This window comes from Pecten maximus, chromosome 5 (genome assembly GCF_902652985.1).
Source record: "Pecten maximus chromosome 5, xPecMax1.1, whole genome shotgun sequence".
NCBI lineage: Eukaryota > Metazoa > Mollusca > Bivalvia > Pectinida > Pectinidae > Pecten > Pecten maximus.
The window spans coordinates 47,040,714-47,061,684 of record NC_047019.1 but is presented as its reverse complement, the minus strand read 5'-3'; positions in this window follow the sequence as shown (position 1 = coordinate 47,061,684).

The window sequence follows — 20,971 nt, the reverse complement described above, 5'->3', positions numbered from 1 at the left end:
AGGACCTACAGGGAACTACAGGGAACTACAGGGAACTACAGGGACCTACAGGGACCTACAGGGACCTACAGACCAATATCAATAACATCTGTACAATACAAACTGTTAGAACACATTATGTGTAAGCACACGTTGAAACATCTGGAAAAAAAGACACATTGATATCTGTAAACCACGAATTTCGATCGGGATTTTCCTGTGAAAAAAAATTGCAGTCACAATGGACGATCTCCTGATATCTAACAATATAAAGAATCCCCGACTTCTCCAAGGCGTTTGATACTGTCCCTGCACCCAAACCTCCTACACAAGCTAGAACAATACGGCATTTAAAGGAACTCTACACAAATGGCTCTCTACCTTCTTGAAACAGCGTCAAAGGATACTCATCGCGAGAAGCCTCTCGTTGGATTCTGGAGTACAACAAGGACAGAAACCTGATAATCTGCTCATCATTGTGAGGAAAAAAAGGAAAGAAAACAGCACATATATATCCCTGGTACGATGCATCCTCGGGTACGACGCCATAGTTTGGGACCCATACACCAAAAACAGAAAGATTTCAGCGACTGACAGTCAGATTTATCACCAATAGTTATAGAACCAGAGAGGAAGGATGCGTCACGCCGACGCTAGAGAGGACGTGAAACGTGCAAAAACAAAGAGAGTGAACATCCACACCCCTAGTGAACTTTAACATCCACACCCCTAGTAAACTTTAACATCCACACCCCTAGTGAACTTTAACATCCACACCCCTAGTGAACTTTAACATCCACACCCTAGTGAACTTTAACATCCACACCCTTAGTGAACTTTAACATCCACACCCCTAGTGAACTTTAACATCCACACCCTTAGTGAACTTTAACATCCACACACCTAGTGAACTTTAACATCCACACCCCTAGTGAACTTTAACATCCACACTCCTAGTGAACTTTAACATCCACACCCCTAGTAAACTTTAACATCCACACTCCTAGTGAACTTTAACATCCACACCCCTAGTGAACTTTAACATCCACACCCCTAGTGAACTTTAACATCCACACTCCTAGTGAACTTTAACATCTACACCCCTAGTGAACTTTAGCATCCACACCCCTAGTGAACTTTAACATCCACACCCCTAGTGAACTTTAACATCCACACCCCTACTGAACTTTAACATCCACACCCTAATGAACTTTAACATCCACACTCCTAGTGAACTTTAACATCCACACACCTAGTGAACTTTAACATCCACACCCCCAGTGAACTTTAACATCCACACCCCCAGTGAACTTTAACATCCACACCCCTAGTGAACTTTAACATCCACACACCTAGTGAACTTTAACATCCACACCCCTAGTGAACTTTAACATCCACACTCCTAGTGAACTTTAACATCTACACCCCTAGTGAACTTTAGCATCCACACCCCTACTGAACTTTAACATCCACACCCTAATGAACTTTAACATCCACACTCCTAGTGAACTTTAACATCCACACACCTAGTGAACTTTAACATCCACACCCCCAGTGAACTTTAACATCCACACCCCTAGTGAACTTTAACATCCACACACCTAGTGAACTTTAACATCCACACCCCCAGTGAACTTTAACATCCACACCCCTAGTGAACTTTTACATCCACACACCTAGTGAACTTTAGCATCCACACCCCTAGTGAACTTTAACATCCACACCCCTAGTGAACTTTAACATCCACACTCCTAGTGAACTTTAACATCCACACACCTAGTGAACTTTAACATCCACACCCCCAGTGAACTTTAACATCCACACCACTAGTGAACTTTAACATCCACACCCTTAGTGAACTTTAGCACCGACACCCCTAGTGAACTTTAACATCCACACCCCTAGTGAACTTTAACATCCACACTCCTAGTGAACTTTAACATCCACACACCTAGTGAACTTTAACATCCACACCCCCAGTGAACTTTAACATCCACACCACTAGTGAACTTTAACATCCACACCCTTAGTGAACTTTAGCATCGACACCCCTAGTGAACTTTAACATCCACACCCCTAGTGAACTTTAACATCCACACGCCTAGTGAACTTTAACATCCACACCCCTAGTGAACTTTTACATCCACACACCTAGTGAACTTTAACATCCACACACCTAGTGAACTTTAATATCCCACTCCTAGTGAACTTTAACATCCACACCCCTAGTGAACTTTTACATCCACACACCTAGTGAACTTTAACATCCACACACCTAGTGAACTTTAATATCCACACTCCTAGTGAACTTTAACATCCACACCACTAGTGAACTTTAACATCCACACCTCTAGTGAATTTTACGCCCCTAGTGAACTTCAACATCCACACACCTAGTGAACTTTACGCCCCTAGTGAACTTAACATCAACACAGCTATTGAACTTTAATATCCACACCCCTAGTGAACTTTAACATCCACACACCTAGTGAACTTTACGCCCCTAGTGAACTTTAACATCCACACACCTAGTGAACTTTACGCCCCTAGTGAACTTTAACATCCACAACCCTAGTGAACTTTACGCCCCTAGTGAACTTCAACATCCACACACCTAGTGAACTTTACGCCCCTAGTGAACTTTAACATCCACACACCTAGTGAACTTTAATATCCACACCTCTAGTGAACTTTAACATCCACACACCTAGTGAACTTTACGCCCCTAGTGAACTTCAACATCCACAACCCTAGTGAACTTTACGCCCCTAGTGAACTTCAACATCCACACACCTAGTGAACTTTACGCCCCTAGTGAACTTAAACATCCACAACCCTAGTGAACTTTACGCCCCTAGTGAACTTCAACATCCACACACCTAGTGAACTTTACGCCCCTAGTGAATTTTAACATCCACACACCTAGTGAACTTTAATATCCACACCTCTAGTGAACTTTAACATCCACACACCTAGTGAACTTTACGCCCCTAGTGAACTTTAACATCCACACACCTAGTGAACTTTACGCCCCTAGTGAACTTTAACATCCACAACCCTAGTGAACTTTACGCCCCTAGTGAACTTCAACATCCACACACCTAGTGAACTTTACGCCCCTAGTGAACTTTAACATCCACACACCTAGTGAACTTTAATATCCACACCCCTAGTGAACTTTAACATCCACACACCTAGTGAACTTTTACATCCACACCCCTAGTGAACTTTTACATCCACACACCTAGTGAACTTTACGCCCCTAGTGAACTTCAACATCCACACCCCTAGTGAACTTTACGCCCCTAGTGAACTTTAACTATCCACACCCCTAGTGAACTTCAACATCCACACCACTAGTGAACTTTAACATCTACACTCCTAGACGAATACGTAACAAGACAATGACCAAACAGAAGGATAGCTTAGTATTTCGAAAACTGCATCACTTCTGTCACAGTGGAAAACATGTAACACAAAAATTCAAAACCACTTACAATACCAGCACACAACTGTGACCAATACAACAAGTCATTCTTTGTACGGACAGATAAAGACCGGAACCACCTTGATGATGAAATAGTGTGTTCCCCATCATTGGAGACTTTCAGATAGTCCCTCCAACTCTCTCGCTCTCCAGAAATGGATATTACGACGTATTAATATAGAGATATAGATACATGTACCGGTGTATACTTACCAGATTAGTGGCTATATATAGACACAGACCAGTTACATTAGTTGATAAACAAGAGACAGTATCGTTATGTTTGTGTAAATGATCCCTTCGGTCGATAATCATTCGCCGAAGGCCTATTGCAATGGATTAGAAAACATCTTAGGTGGCGTAAAGATGGAGGAAACAGTGTGGAGGCAATAATTTCCGTTCGACAAAGTAGAGCGCCCGAGTCGTCTAGGGGGTCCAGGGGCATGCTCCCCAGTCGTAATTAGTGGAAATTAAAGTGAACATCATCTTTAAATATGTTACAACTTTTACATAATCGAAGTTGTGGAGGGGTCTTTTTATATCTACTTGTCTCAATCTCTAAAATATGGTTACTTAATATGATGTTTGTAAGAAGTTGTGTTCAAAAGTTAGCGATGATAAATCAGATTCTTCTTTAGAAGTTTTCTTAGTACAACGTTTGCTTATTTCATCAGTGCCGTGCATAATATTAGATTCTTATTTCAAATTTCTCATGAATCAAAGTTTTAATTAATTTTTTTCATTCTGAGTTTATTTTTAGAGTAACGAGATTCATGATCGTATTTGTATGGAACATTTAGACTTGTTTTAATTTGATCTATATATGTATATATACCATTTTCGTGCATTTGTTTACCAATAGTTAGTGCTTGTTTTACAAGATCATTTAGATCATTTTGTGATATACTATATAAATAACAAAGTGTTTTTATTTATAAAACAATCCATTAGATATTGACCTAATTCTGCCTTAGACGCTATGTTACTTGAATATTTCCCGATTCCCAGGACCATTTTACCATATTTGAGGTTAATTTCCTCAGCCTGAGTTTGTCGAGTATTGACAAAGTATCCACGGTTATATTATGCCAATTTTCTCTCTTACTGACATTAACAACTCTCTCGTAATAGTCGGCATTGTAAATTTCCGATTTATATGTTAACACTGGTCTCAATAATGAATTAAACATTTTCTTCCAAAACCAACTACATATCTAGAATATAATGAAGGTATTGCCTAATTGCAAATAAAACCTTTCTACTTCTTTGGCTGCTTGTGTAAACCACTGGAGCAGAGTGCTGTACCCTAATATCTTTATTCAATATCCTGGTCTAGTTCTCTGATCATGTTTTGAGGATGTACATTTAGACAGGAAAATCACAGTTTTTGTTTGTTTTGTCAGTATTAATTGAGAGCTTCCATTCACGACAATATTCTTCTAACTCATGTTAATACTTCTGTAAGCCGTAGATTCAGACAATATCAATAGATGATCTGACAAGAAAATATTTCCAATATTCGTGTTTTCTAGCTTAGAAGGGTTATTTATCAGTAGATTGGAAAGTTCATCAGTGTAAATGTTAAAGAGCGGAGGGCTTAGATTATCGCCTTGTTTCACTCCTCGAGAAATGTTGAAATATTCTGTGGAAAAGTTTCTAAACTTCAAAGAGGAAATGTTTTTATTATACATGTCGCTGATAACATTGAACATGTCTTTTCCTATGCCATGTTGATCAAGTTTAAAAAGTAAACCTTTTCTCCATACATAATCAAAGGCTTTGTTAAAGTCAACAAAGCATGCATATATTTTCTTTTCTGAATGTGAATACATGCATTTGGTTAGTAAATTTTTAAGTACAAGAAGTGTGTCTGCAGTTCTGCTATTTTTAAGTACGAGAAGTGTGTCTGTAGTTCTGCTATTTTTAAGTACGAGAAGTGTGTCTGTAGTTCTGCTATTTTTAAGTACGAGAAGTGTGTCTGTAGTTCTGCTATTTTTAAGTACGAGAAGTGTGTCTGTAGTTCTGCTATTTTTAAGTACGAGAAGTGTGTCTGTAGTTCTGCTATTTTTAAGTACGAGAAGTGTGTCTGTAGTTCTGCTATTTTTAAGTACGAGAAGTGTGTCTGTAGTTCTGCTATTTTTAAGTACGAGAAGTGTGTCTGTAGTTCTGCTATTTTTAAGTACGAGAAGTGTGTCTGTAGTTCTGCTATTTTTTCTAAATCCAAACTGATTGGACTTATGATTTTTTTTATAAATATATCAAGTGTTTTGTTTAGAATAGAGTTGAATGATTTGGCCAGATAATACAAAGCATTATAAAGGGTTTAAAAAGGTAACTTAAAAGCACGTATAAAAGATGTGGTGACAGCGCGTGCTATGTGTAGCTTATGTTACTACCTTAGGCTCTATGTCTGTATGTGGTGACAGCGCGTGCTATGTGTAGCTTATGTTACTACCTTAGGCTCTATGTCTGTATGTGGTGACAGCGCGTGCTATGTGTAGCTTATGTTACTACCTTAGGCTCTATGTCTGTATGTGGTTGTTTGTAATTTACCTGTCTTGATAACGGGGCGGATTGCCTCGAACATTATTACTACATAAGCAATGATGTATTTCTAGGGATACGCATCTGTGAGCCTCGTATTGAAAGAGGTACTCAAAGATGTTCCTTCAAAGTCCTACTAATACCTGACTATATATGGCCGTGTACCCAAGGATTGGTCTCATTTGGTTAGTTTATATTGACAAGGTAGCACTCTAAAGTAAATAAGACAAGCGGCTTTAGCAAAATGGACAAAATCGGTGAAAGAGCATAAAAAAGTTGAACAAGGATATCCATAATGATATGGAAGCAACACTAGGGAAAGATGCCCCTTTATATGCTATAGTGAATAGGTGGGTGGCGGAGTTTAAGCGCGGCCGACAGAGAATTGAGGATGACCCCCGTCGTGGAAGGCCTGTCAATGTTGCAACCCCAGATATGGTCAATAAAGTTCATGATATTGTTATGACTGACAGACGAGTAACAGAAAGATATATAGCCGGTAGAGTTGGCATTTCACAGGAAAGATACATTCCATTCTGACTGAGGATCTTGCAATGAGAAAGCTTTCGGGCCAATGGGTATCGAGACTTCTGACAGTTGATCAAAAGCACACCAAGCGTACATTATCGCGTGCTAATCCTAAACTTTTTGAGGAAGATCCTGCCAACTTTCTTTCGAGATTTGTCACTATGGATGAAGCATGGGTCCATCATTTTACCCCATAGGCCAAACAACAACAGAAACAATGGAAGCACCCTGGCTCTCCCCGCCTAAGAAGACAAAGACTGTTCCATCAGCTAGGAAGTTTATGGCCTCGGTTTTCTGGGATGCAGATCGTATTCTGCTGATAGGTAATCTCCAAAAGGGACAAACAAAAAATGTCCCATACTACGCTTCACTTCTGAACTTCTAAACTTAAGCGCCACGGAAAGCTCACTAAAGGCGTGTTATTCCATCAGGACAATGCTCCTGTTCACAAGTCTGTCATTGCCATGACTGCGATTCACGATGGTGGCTTTAGATTGACTGAGCATCCGCCTTATTCACCTGATCTCGCTCCATCAGACTTTCATCTATTTCCAAAACTGAAAACAGCTATTTCAGGCACCCACTTTCAGTCCGATGATGACGTCATACATGAAGTGGATGATTTTCTGAACAGCAGCCAAGAAACGGAGTTCTATAAAAGTGGCATTGAGGCCCTTAAAAACCGCTGGCAAAGTGTATAGAAACCGAAGGGGATTATGTTGAAAAACAATACAATAGGTCTGGCAAAATTCAAATCCTTCAATATCAGGCTCACAACATTCCAGTTCCTATATTGGACCGTATCATCGTTATTACTTACAAAAAGATAAATAAAACAAGGAAAGAAAGAAAGTTTTGAATGTACGTAGGGATCAGATAAAGGAACGTCTGCGAATGATATACATGTACAACTGTACAAGTTTATCTGTAATTATAAAACAAGTGAAAAAACAACAAAATGTTTGGAAAGTATGACTACGGGTTAAGTATATAGAATCTCATAATGACATGCTTACATTAAGTTGGATAAAAAGTGACTGAAATCAAAGGAAAATAATACCAACATCAATGTATGAAAGATATAGAAACGATCTTTTTATCTTTAAAATGAACATCGGAAATTTGGCGAACACTGAAAATGTTAGATATTGTAAAATGGATTTTTTATGACGTATTAGAGCCATGGGTTAAAATTAGAGCTACAACTGATACCAGACATTGACATAGAGATACAAAGCGTGCGCGCGTGATGGAAATTGAATAAGGTGTCATTTCAGCTATATAAATATTTGACAATTGCTAATTTATTGCTGATCAAGACGGAACTTCCCTGCATGCTAAAAAGAAGACAAAATCAAGAAACAATGTGACTTTATACAGTCAAAATTAAAGTGAATAATGTTACCCAGTTTGACTTCTATAGATTGTGATCAATGGAGCCCACTGAAGACTTTAAAAACCCAGATATTTTATATTTTATCTTATTTCCAGAATTACTCACACAATTACAGCAAACAAATCACACGACACGCATCACTGATTCCCGGAACAATGACATCATTTCCTGCAACATGGGAACACCGTTACACGGAAAATAAATGAGGACGGAAATAATAATCTACCGAACATCCCTACTACAGCAAATAAGTGCAATATATCACGCAACAGTGTGTTAAGGTCGTATTGTGCATACATAGATGAATACCAAACAAAAACTATTTCTGTTTAGCGATCAGAAAAAAATATCCTGCTTACAGTGACCACGTTCTGTACCCTGTAGTAGTCGTCAGATACAGTGACCACGTCCTGTACCCTGTAGTAGTCGTCAGATACAGTGACCACGTCCTGTACCCTCTCCTTGTCGTCAGATAGAGTGACCACGTCCTGTACACTGTCCTAGTCGTCAGATACAGTGACCACGTCCTGTACCCTGTCCTAGTCGTCAGATACAGTGACCACGTCCAGTACTCTGTCCTAGTCTTCAGATACAGTGACCACGTCCTGTACCCTGTCCTAGTCGTCAGATACAGTGACCACGTCCTGTACCCTGTCCTAGTCGCCTGATACAGTGACCACGTCCTGTACCCTGTCCTAGTCGTCAGATACAGTGACCACGTCCTGTACCTTGTCCTAGTCGTCAGATACAGTGACCACGTTCTGTACCCTGTCCTAGTCGTCAGATACAGTGACCCCGTTCTGTACCCTGTAGTAGTCGTCAGATACAGTGACCACGTCCTGTACCCTGTCCTAGTCGTCAGATACAGTGACCACGTCATGTACCCTGTAGTAGTCGTCAGATACAGTGACCACGTCCTGTACCTTGTCCTAGTCGTCAGATACAGTGACCACGTTCTGTACCCTGTCCTAGTCGTCAGATACAGTGACCACGTTCTGTACCCTGTCCTAGTCGTCAGATACAGTGACCCCGTTCTGTACCCTGTAGTAGTCGTCAGATACAGTGACCACGTCCTGTACCCTGTCCTAGTCGTCAGATACAGTGACCACGTCCTGTACCCTGTAGTAGTCGTCAGATACAGTGACCACGTCCTGTACCCTGTCCTAGTCGTCAGATACAGTGACAACGTCCTGTACCCTGTCCTAGTCGTCAGATACAGTGACCACGTCCTGTACCCTGTAGTAGTCGTCAGATACAGTGACCACGTCCTGTACCCTGTCCTAGTCGTCAGATACAGTGACCACGTCCTGTACCCTGTCCTAGTCGTCAGATACAGTGACCACGTCCTGTACCTTGTCCTAGTCGTCAGATACAGTGACCACGTCCTGTACCCTGTCCTAGTCGTCAGATACAGTGACCACGTCCTGTACCCTGTAGTAGTCGTCAGATACAGTGACCACGTCCTGTACCCTGTCCTAGTCGTCAGATACAGTGACCACGTCCTGTACCCTGTCCTAGTCGTCAGATACAGTGACCACGTCCTGTACCCTGTCCTAGTCGTCAGATACAGTGACCACGTCCTGTACCCTGTCCTAGTCGTCAGATACAGTGACCACGTCCTGTACCCTGTAGTAGTCGTCAGATACAGTGACCACGTCCTGTACCCTGTCCTAGTCGTCAGATACAGTGACCACGTCCTGTACCCTGTAGTAGTCGTCAGATACAGTGACCACGTCCTGTACCCTGTCCTAGTCGTCAGATACAGTGACCACGTCCTGTACCCTGTAGTAGTCGTCAGATACAGTGACCACGTCCTGTACCCTGTCCTAGTCGTCAGATACAGTGACCACGTCCTGTACCCTGTCCTAGTCGTCAGATACAGTGACCACGTCCTGTACCCTGTCCTAGTCGTCAGATACAGTGACCACGTCCTGTACACTGTCCTAGTCGTCAGATACAGTGACCACGTCCTGTACCCTGTCCTAGTCGTCAGATACAGTGACCACGTCCTGTACCCTGTCCTAGTCGTCAGATACAGTGACCACGTCCTGTACCATGTCCTAGTCGTCAGATACAGTGACCACGTCCTGTACCCTGTCCTAGTCGTCAGATACAGTGACCACGTCCTGTACCCTGTAGTAGTCGTCAGATACAGTGACCACGTCCTGTACCCTGTCCTAGTCGTCAGATACAGTGACCACGTCCTGTACCCTGTCCTAGTCGTCAGATACAGTGACCACGTCCTGTACCCTGTCCTAGTCGTCAGATACAGTGACCACGTCCTGTACCCTGTCCTAGTCGTCAGATACAGTGACCACGTCCTGTACCCTGTAGTAGTCGTCAGATACAGTGACCACGTCCTGTACCCTGTAGTAGTCGTCAGATACAGTGACCACGTCCTGTACCCTGTCCTAGTCGTCAGATACAGTGACCACGTCCTGTACCCTGTCCTAGTCGTCAGATACAGTGACCACGTCCTGTACCCTGTCCTAGTCGTCAGATACAGTGACCACGTCCTGTACCCTGTAGTAGTCGTCAGATACAGTGACCACGTCCTGTACCCTGTCCTAGTCGTCAGATACAGTGACCACGTCCTGTACCCTGTCCTAGTCGTCAGATACAGTGACCACGTCCTGTACCCTGTCGTAGTCGTCAGATACAGTGACCACGTCCTGTACCCTGTCCTAGTCGTCAGATACAGTGACCACGTCCTGTACCCTGTCCTAGTCGTCAGATACAGTGACCACGTCCTGTACCCTGTCCTAGTCGTCAGATACAGTGACCACGTCCTGTACCCTGTCCTAGTCGTCAGATACAGTGACCACGTCCTGTACCCTGTCCTAGTCGTCAGATACAGTGACCACGTCCTGTACCCTGTCCTAGTCGTCAGATACAGTGACCACGTCCTGTACCCTGTCCTAGTCGTCAGATACAGTGACCACGTCCTGTACCCTGTCCTAGTCGTCAGATACAGTGACCACGTCCTGTACCCTGTCCTAGTCGTCAGATACAGTGACCACGTCCTGTACCCTGTCCTAGTCGTCAGATACAGTGACCACGTCCTGTACCCTGTAGTAGTCGTCAGATACAGTGACCACGTCCTGTACCCTGTAGTAGTCGTCAGATACAGTGACCACGTCCTGTACCCTGTCCTAGTCGTCAGATACAGTGACCACGTCCTGTACCCTGTCCTAGTCGTCAGATACAGTGACCACGTCCTGTACCCCTGTAGTAGTCGTCAGATACAGTGACCACGTCCTGTACCCTGTAGTAGTCGTCAGATACAGTGACCACGTCCTGTACCCTGTCCTAGTCGTCAGATACAGTGACCACGTCCTGTACCCTGTAGTAGTCGTCAGATACAGTGACCACGTCCTGTACCCTGTCCTAGTCGTCAGATACAGTGACCACGTCCTGTACCCTGTAGTAGTCGTCAGATACAGTGACCACGTCCTGTACCCTGTCCTAGTCGTCAGATACAGTGACCACGTCCTGTACCCTGTCCTAGTCGTCAGATACAGTGACCACGTCCTGTACCCTGTCCTAGTCGTCAGATACAGTGACCACGTCCTGTACCCTGTCCTAGTCGTCAGATACAGTGACCACGTCCTGTACCCTGTAGTAGTCGTCAGATACAGTGACCACGTCCTGTACCCTGTCCTAGTCGTCAGATACAGTGACCACGTCCTGTACCCTGTCCTAGTCGTCAGATACAGTGACCACGTCCTGTACCCTGTCCTAGTCGTCAGATACAGTGACCACGTCCTGTACCCTGTCCTAGTCGTCAGATACAGTGACCACGTCCTGTACCCTGTCCTAGTCGTCAGATACAGTGACCACGTCCTGTACCCTGTCCTAGTCGTCAGATACAGTGACCACGTCCTGTACCCTGTCCTAGTCGTCAGATACAGTGACCACGTCCTGTACCCTGTCCTAGTCGTCAGATACTGTCACCACGTCCTGTACCCTGTCCTAGTCGTCAGATACAGTGACCACGTCCTGTACCCTGTCCTAGTCGTCAGATACAGTGACCACGTCCTGTACCCTGTCCTAGTCGTCAGATACAGTGACCACGTCCTGTACCCTGTCCTAGTCGTCAGATACAGTGACCACGTCCTGTACCCTGTCCTAGTCGTCAGATACAGTGACCACGTCCTGTACCCTGTAGTAGTCGTCAGATACAGTGACCACGTCCTGTACCCTGTCCTAGTCGTCAGATACAGTGACCACGTCCTGTACCCTGTAGTAGTCGTCAGATACAGTGACCACGTCCTGTACCCTGTCCTAGTCGTCAGATACAGTGACCACGTCCTGTACGCTGTCCTAGTCGTCAGATACAGTGACCACGTCCTGTACCCTGTCCTAGTCGTCAGATACAGTGACCACGTCCTGTACACTGTCCTAGTCGTCAGATACAGTGACCACGTCCTGTACCCTGTCCTAGTCGTCAGATACAGTGACCACGTCCTGTACCCTGTCCTAGTCGTCAGATACAGTGACCACGTCCTGTACCCTGTCCTAGTCGTCAGATACAGTGACCACGTCCTGTACCCTGTCCTAGTCGTCAGATACAGTGACCACGTCCTGTACCTTGTAGTAGTCGTCAGATACAGTGACCACGTCCTGTACCCTGTCCTAGTCGTCAGATACAGTGACCACGTCCTGTACCCTGTCCTAGTCGTCAGATACAGTGACCACGTCCTGTACCCTGTCCTAGTCGACAGATACAGTGACCACGTCCTGTACCCTGTCCTAGTCGTCAGATACAGTGACCACGTCCTGTACCCTGTCCTAGTCGTCAGATACAGTGACCACGTCCTGTACCCTGTCCTAGTCGACAGATACAGTGACCACGTCCTGTACCTGTCCTAGTCGTCAGATACAGTGACCACGTCCTGTACCCTGTCCTAGTCGTCAGATACAGTGACCACGTCCTGTACGCTGTCCTAGTCGTCAGATACAGTGACCACGTCCTGTACCCTGTAGTAGTCGTCAGATACAGTGACCACGTCCTGTACACTGTAGTAGTCGTCAGATACAGTGACCACGTCCTGTACCCTGTCCTAGTCGTCAGATAGTGACCACGTCCTGTACCCTGTCCTAGTCGTCAGATACAGTGACCACGTCCTGTACCTTGTCCTAGTCGTCAGATACAGTGACCGCGTCCTGTACCTTGTAGTAGTCGACAGATGCAGTGACCATGTCCTGTACCCTGTCCTAGTCGTCAGATACAGTGACCACGTCCTGTACCCTGTCCTAGTCGTCAGATACAGTGACCACGTCCTGTACCCTGTCCTAGTCGTCAGATACAGTGACCACGTCCTGTACCCTGTAGTAGTCGTCAGATACAGTGACCACGTCCTGTACTCTGTAGTAGTCGTCAGATACAGTGACCACGTCCTGTACCCTGTCCTAGTCGTCAGATACAGTGACCAAGTCCTGTACCCTGTCCTAGTCGTCAGATACAGTGACCACGTCCTGTACCCTGTCCTAGTCGTCAGATAGTGACCACGTCCTGTACCCTGTCCTAGTCGTCAGATACAGTGACCACGAACTGTACTCTGTAGTAGTCGTCAGATACAGTGACCACGTCCTGTACCCTGTAGTAGTCGTCAGATACAGTGACCACGTCCTGTACCCTTTAGTAGTCGTCATATACAGTGACCACGTCCTGTACACTGTCCTAGTCGTCAGATACAGTGACCACGTCCTGTACCCTGTCCTAGTCGTCAGATACAGTGACCACGTCCTGTACCCTGTCCTAGTCGTCAGATACAGTGACCACGTCCTGTACCCTGTCCTAGTCGTCAGATACAGTGACCACGTCCTGTACCCTGTCCTAGTCGTCAGATACAGTGACCACATCCTGTACCCTGTCCTAGTCGTCAGATACAGTGACCACGTCCTGTACCCTGTCCTAGTCGTCAGATACAGTGACCACGTCCTGTACCCTGTCCTAGTCGTCAGATACAGTGACCACGAACTGTACCCTGTAGTAGTCGTCAGATACAGTGACCACGTCCTGTACACTGTCCTAGTCGTCAGATACAGTGACCACGTCCTGTACCCTGTCCTAGTCGTCAGATACAGTGACCACGTCCTGTACCCTGTCCTAGTCGTCAGATAGTGACCACGTCCTGTACCCTGTCCTAGTCGTCAGATACAGTGACCACGTCCTGTACCCTGTCCTAGTCGTCAGATACAGTGACCACGTCCTGTACCCTGTCCTAGTCGTCAGATACAGTGACCACGTACTGTACCCTGTAGTAGTCGTCAGATACAGTGACCACGTCCTGTACCCTGTCCTAGTCGTCAGATACAGTGACCACGTCCTGTACCCTGTCCTAGTCGTCAGATACAGTGACCACGTCCTGTACCCTGTCCTAGTCGTCAGATAAGTGACCACGTCCTGTACCCTGTCCTAGTCGTCAGATACAGTGACCACGTCCTGTACCCTGTCCTAGTCGTCAGATACAGTGACCACGTCCTGTACCCTGTAGTAGTCGTCAGATACAGTGACCACGTCCTGTACCCTGTCCTAGTCGTCAGATACAGTGACCACGTCCTGTACCCTGTCCTAGTCGTCAGATACAGTGACCACGTCCTGTACCCTGTCCTAGTCGTCAGATACAGTGACCACGTTCTGTACCCTATGTTCAGTATAGTGTGGTGTACAATATTAGGGGCTAACTGTATTCGAAATTCCAGGCAAATTGATAAATCGATTAGGTTTGTTAACTACATCCACGATCGCCTCATCTTCATTCAGAACTTCCAGCTACGAGTGCCTAGATAGCCTCCTTCAGTAAAATAAATATTTAATGTGAACGTGATTGTATTGGTGTCTCTAGCGCAATGCTAATCCATTCGAAAACCCTCTGTATTGTCTGTACGTTAATTGTCTGTAGGTCCAGACGTGAATCAATTCCCGGCTGTCACAGGGACAATCACCCATCACAGAGACAATCACCAATCACAGAGACAATCACTCATCACAGGGACAATCACCCATCACAGGGACAATCACCCATCACAGAGACAATCACCCATCACAGAGACAATCACCCATCACAGGAACAATCACAGAGACAATCACCCATCACAGGGACAATCACAGAGACAATCACCCATCACAGAGACAATCACCCATCACAGGGACAATCACCCATCACAGGGACAATCACCCATCACCGGGACAATCACCCATCACAGAGACAATCACCCATCACAGGGACAATCACAGGGACAATCACAGGGACAATCACAGGGACAATCACCCATCACAGGGACAATCACCCATCACAGGGACAATCACCCATCACAGGGACAATCACCCATCACAGAGACAATCACAGGGACAATCACCAATCACAGGGACAATCACACATCACAGAGACAATCACACATCACAGAGACAATCACCCATCACAGGGACAATCACCCATCACAGGGACAATCACCCATCACCGGGACAATCACCCATCACAGAGACAATCACCCATCACAGGGACAATCACAGGGACAATCACAGGGACAATCACCCATCACAGGGACAATCACAGGGACAATCACACATCACAGGGACAATCACCCATCACAGGGACAATCACAGAGATAATCACCCATCACAGGGACAATCACCCATCACAGAGACAATCACCCATCACAGGGACAATCACCCATCACAGGGACAATCACCCATCACAGAGACAATCACCCATCACAGGGACAATCACCCATCACAGAGACAATCACCCATCACAGAGACAATCACCCATCACAGGGACAATCACCCATCACAGAGACAATCACCCATCACAGGGACAATCACCCATCACAGAGACAATCACCCATCACAGGGACAATCACCAATCATAGGGACAATCACCCATCACAGGGACAATCACCCATCACAGGGACAATCACAGAGACAATCACCCATCACAGGGACAATCACCCATCACAGGGACAATCACCCATCACAGAGACAATCACCCATCACAGGGACAATCACCCATCACAGAGACAATCACCCATCACAGGGACAATCACCCATCACAGAGACAATCACCCATCACAGGGACAATCACCCATCACAGGGACAATCACCCATCACAGGGACAATCACAGAGACAACCACCCATCACAGAGACAATCACCCATCACAGGGACAATCACCCATCACAGAGACAATCACCCATCACAGGGACAATCACCCATCACAGAGACAATCACCCATCACAGGGACAATCACCCATCACAGGGACAATCACCCATCACAGGGACAATCACAGAGACAACCACCCATCACAGGGACAATCACAGGGACAATCACCCATCACAGGAACAATCACAGGAACAATCACCCATCACAGGGACAATCACAGGGACAATCACCCATCACAGGGACAATCACCCATCACAGGGACAATCACCCATCACAGAGACAATCACCCATCACAGGGACAATCATCCATCACAGGGACAATCACCCATCACAGGGACAATCACAGGGACAATCACCCATCACAGGGACAATCACCCATCACAGGGACAATCACCCATCACAGAGACAATCACCCATCACAGGGACAATCACCCATCACAGGGACAATCACCCATCACAGAGACAATCATCCATCACAGGGACAATCACCCATCACAGGGACAATCACCCATCACAGAGACAATCACCCATCACAGGGACAATCACCCATCCCATCACCGGGACAATCACCCATCACAGGGACAATCACAGGGACAATCACAGGGACAATCACCAATCACAGGGACAATCACAGGGACAATCACCCATCACAGGGACAATCACCCATCACAGGGACAATCACAGGGACAATCACCCATCACAGGGACAATCACCCATCACAGGGACAATCACAGGGACAATCACAGGGACAATCACCCATCACAGAGACAATCACCCATCACAGGGACAATCACCCATCACAGGGACAATCACCAATCACAGGGACAATCACCCATCACAGAGACAATCACCCATCACAGGGAAAATCACCCATCACAGGGACAATCACCCATCACAGAGACAATCACCCATCACAGAGACAATCACCCATCACAGGGACAATCACCCATCACAGGGACAATCACCCATCACAGAGACAATCACCCATCACAGGGACAATCACCCATCACAGGGACAATCACCCATCACAGGGACAATCACAGGGACAATCACCCATCACAGAGACAATCACCCATCACAGGGACAATCACCCATCACAGAGACAATCACCCATCACAGGGACAATCACCCATCACAGTCAGAGACAATCACCCATCACAGAGACAATCACCCATCACAGAGACAATCACCCATCACAGGGACAATCACCCATCACAGGGACAATCACCAATCACAGGGACAATCACCCATCACAGGGACAATCACCCATCACAGGGACAATCACAGGGACAATCACCCATCACAGGGACAATCACAGGGACAATCACCCATCACAGGGACAATCACAGAGACAATCACCCATCACAGGGACAATCACCCATCACAGGGACAATCATTCATCACAGGGACAATCACCCATCACAGGTACAATCACCCATCACAGGGACAATCACCCATCACAGAGACAATCACCCATCACAGGGACAATCACCCATCACAGGGACAATCACCCATCACAAGGACAATCACAGGGACAATCACCTATCACAGAGACAATCACCCATCACAGGGACAATCACAGGGACAATCACAGGGACAATCACCCATCACAGAGACAATCACCCATCACAGGGACAATCACAGGGACAATCACAGGGACAATCACCCATCACAGGGACAATCACCCATCACAGGGACAATCACCCATCACAGGGACAATCACCCATCACAAGGACAATCACAGGGACAATCACAGGGACAATCACCCATCACAGGGACAATCACCCATCACAAGGACAATCACAGGGACAATCACAGGGACAATCACCCATCACAGGGACAATCACCCATCACAGGGACAATCACCCACCACAAGGACAATCACAGGGACAATCACAGGGACAATCACAGGGACAATCACCCATCACAGGGACAATCACCCACCACAGGGACAATCACAGGGACAATCACCTATCACAGAGACAATCACAGGGACAATCACCCATCACAGGGACAATCACAGGGACAATCACAGGGACAATCACCCATCACAGGGATAATCACCCATCACAGGGACAATCACCCATCACAGGGACAATCACAGGGACAATCACCCATCACAGGGACAATCACAGGGACAATCACAGGGACAATCACCCATCACAGGGATAATCACCCATCACAGGGACAATCACCCACCACAGGGACAATCACCCATCACAGAGACAATCACCCATCACAGAGACAATCACCAATCACAGGGACAATAACCCATCACAGAGACAATCACCCATCACAGGGACAATCACCCATCACAGAGACAATCACCCATCACAGAGACAATCACCAATCACAGAGACAATCACCCATCACAGGGACAATCACCCATCACAGGGACAATCACCCATCACAGAGACAATCACCCATCACAGGGACAATCACCCATCACAGGGACAATCACCCATCACAGAGACAATCACCCATCACAGGGACAATCACAGGGACAATCACCAATCACAGGGACAATCACCCATCACAGGGACAATCACCCATCACAGAGACAATCACCCATCACAGGGACAATCACAGGGACAATCACCAATCACAGGGACAATCACCCATCACAGGGACAATCACCCATCACAGGGACAATCACCAATCACAGAGACAATCACCCATCACAGGGACAATCACCCATCACAGGGACAATCACCCATCACAGGGACAATCACCAATCACAGAGACAACCACCCATCACAGAGACAATCACCCATCACAGGGACAATCACCCATCACAGAGACAATCACCCATCACAGGGACAATCACAGGGACAATCACAGGGACAATCACCCATCACAGGGACAATCACCCATCACAGGGACAATCACCCATCACTTATCTGTTGTATATGTTCATATGTGTTATTAGGGATTTCCATTTCGGATGGAAATCCCTATTGTTATTGTTATCAAGCTGACGATCCTGGTGCAATTTTATGTTCATAAGTTTAACGGTCAAGGTCACAGATCTATAAATATAACTTTTTTGGACGTTTTTTGAACCACCGTAACTTCATAAGGGATTGTTCTATTGCGTTCAGGTTCAGTGTGCCAGATAGATCAGGGACGGAGCTAACTTTTCTCCATGCCATCTTATCAGAGAATATGTCAAGGTCATGACCTCGCTATGGAATAAAGAAAATCTGGAAAAAAAAAATTCTCAATCTAAGAATTTTTCACCACAAACGAAAGAGTTTGATGCATTGAGACGGAATAAGAATTTATTTTGATCATCGGATATAAAATGACGGAGATATGGCACTTTGAAAATTTCGAAGTTTTTCCCGCCAAAATTCAAAAATCGAGCAAAAATGACTTAGTCTTTTTCAGCTCCTTCATTTATACACATACAGATCTGATATTTGGCACAACTATAGCACGTAAGAGTGACTACAAAAGAAGTTACTTTTCATTGACCTTGACCCTCATTCAAGGTCAAATAATCCAAAAAATTAAAATAAAAAGAATTTGTTTTGAATCAGGTTCCTTGTCTGTTCGTTTTTTCCTTGAACAATCGGTTCTTGTTATAGTTCATGATCGGGGCTAGCTTTTCTCTTTAACATGTTATCAGAAAATATGTCAAAGTCAAAGTCCCAGAACGAGGTCAAATCGAGGTCAAATTTTTAAAGTTCAAAATGAGTTAATTTTTTAATTGCATTGCGAAGTGCATGATTATTGAAGACGAACTGTGCAAGTTTTATGGTCGTGCGATTAAAAATGGCGTAGAAATGGCACTTTCAAAAATGTATGTTTTCCCGCCAATATTCAAATTTGTACCAAAAATGCACATAATTACCCTTTGCTCCTATATCTTTACACATGCAGATTTTATATTCGGCACAGTAATAGCATGTACAGATGCCTACAAAATCCATTGCGTGTTATTGACCTTGATCGTCGTTCAAGGTCACAAAGGTCAAATGATCAAAAATTGAAAATTTCAAATTATCTTTCAAATGGTTTATTTTCATCGTATATAAAAGAAAACGGTCTTTTGAAGATGTTTGCAACGTTAGAAGGTCAAATCATCAAATATATTTCAGAAAAAAAGATTTTGGGAAACATTTTACTGCCAAAATTAAATATTATTCTTCAATTGCGCTTGAAATGTGTTTCTTCCATTACTCTGACACCTACAGACTTGGTGATTGGCACATCTATAGCTTGAATGACTGGCTATAAAAGGTATGCAAATCTTTGACCTTGACCTTCGAAGTTCAAGGTCACAGACAGGGTTGAAAGTCAATTGATCGGTTAAAGAAGGGAAGCGAAGAGAAAAACGAAGAGAAATCGTAGGTATAACGTACAAAAGCGTTCGTCAGAACGAGAACATGTCTGCGATCATTTTCTTGTTGGAAATCCCGTGTTTTGATCTTGATCAAATCTAGTTAGGGATTTCCATTTCGAAAACGTTATTTTAAAGTTCGGTTAAAGAAGGGAAACGAAGAGAAAACGAAGAGAAATCGTAGGTAAAACGTACAAAAGCGTTCGTCAGAATGAGAACATGTCTGCGATCATTTTCTAGTTGGAAATCCCGTGTTTTGATCTTGATCAAATCTAGTTTTATTTTATTTTCATCAACTCAACCCTTTTAAGAATGATTGTATCCCCAAGGTGATACAATGTGATGGATTGTAATTAAAAACACCACGGTAGGTCCCGAGGTATCACCGTCTGACGACACCTACCAGCTCCCTAAAATAGACTTGATTTTACATCGTCCGCAGGTTAACGTCATATGTCTTTTACAGAGAATACATCCGGGCAGTGATACAATGATAAGGGGAATTCAATCCACAACGACATAAGT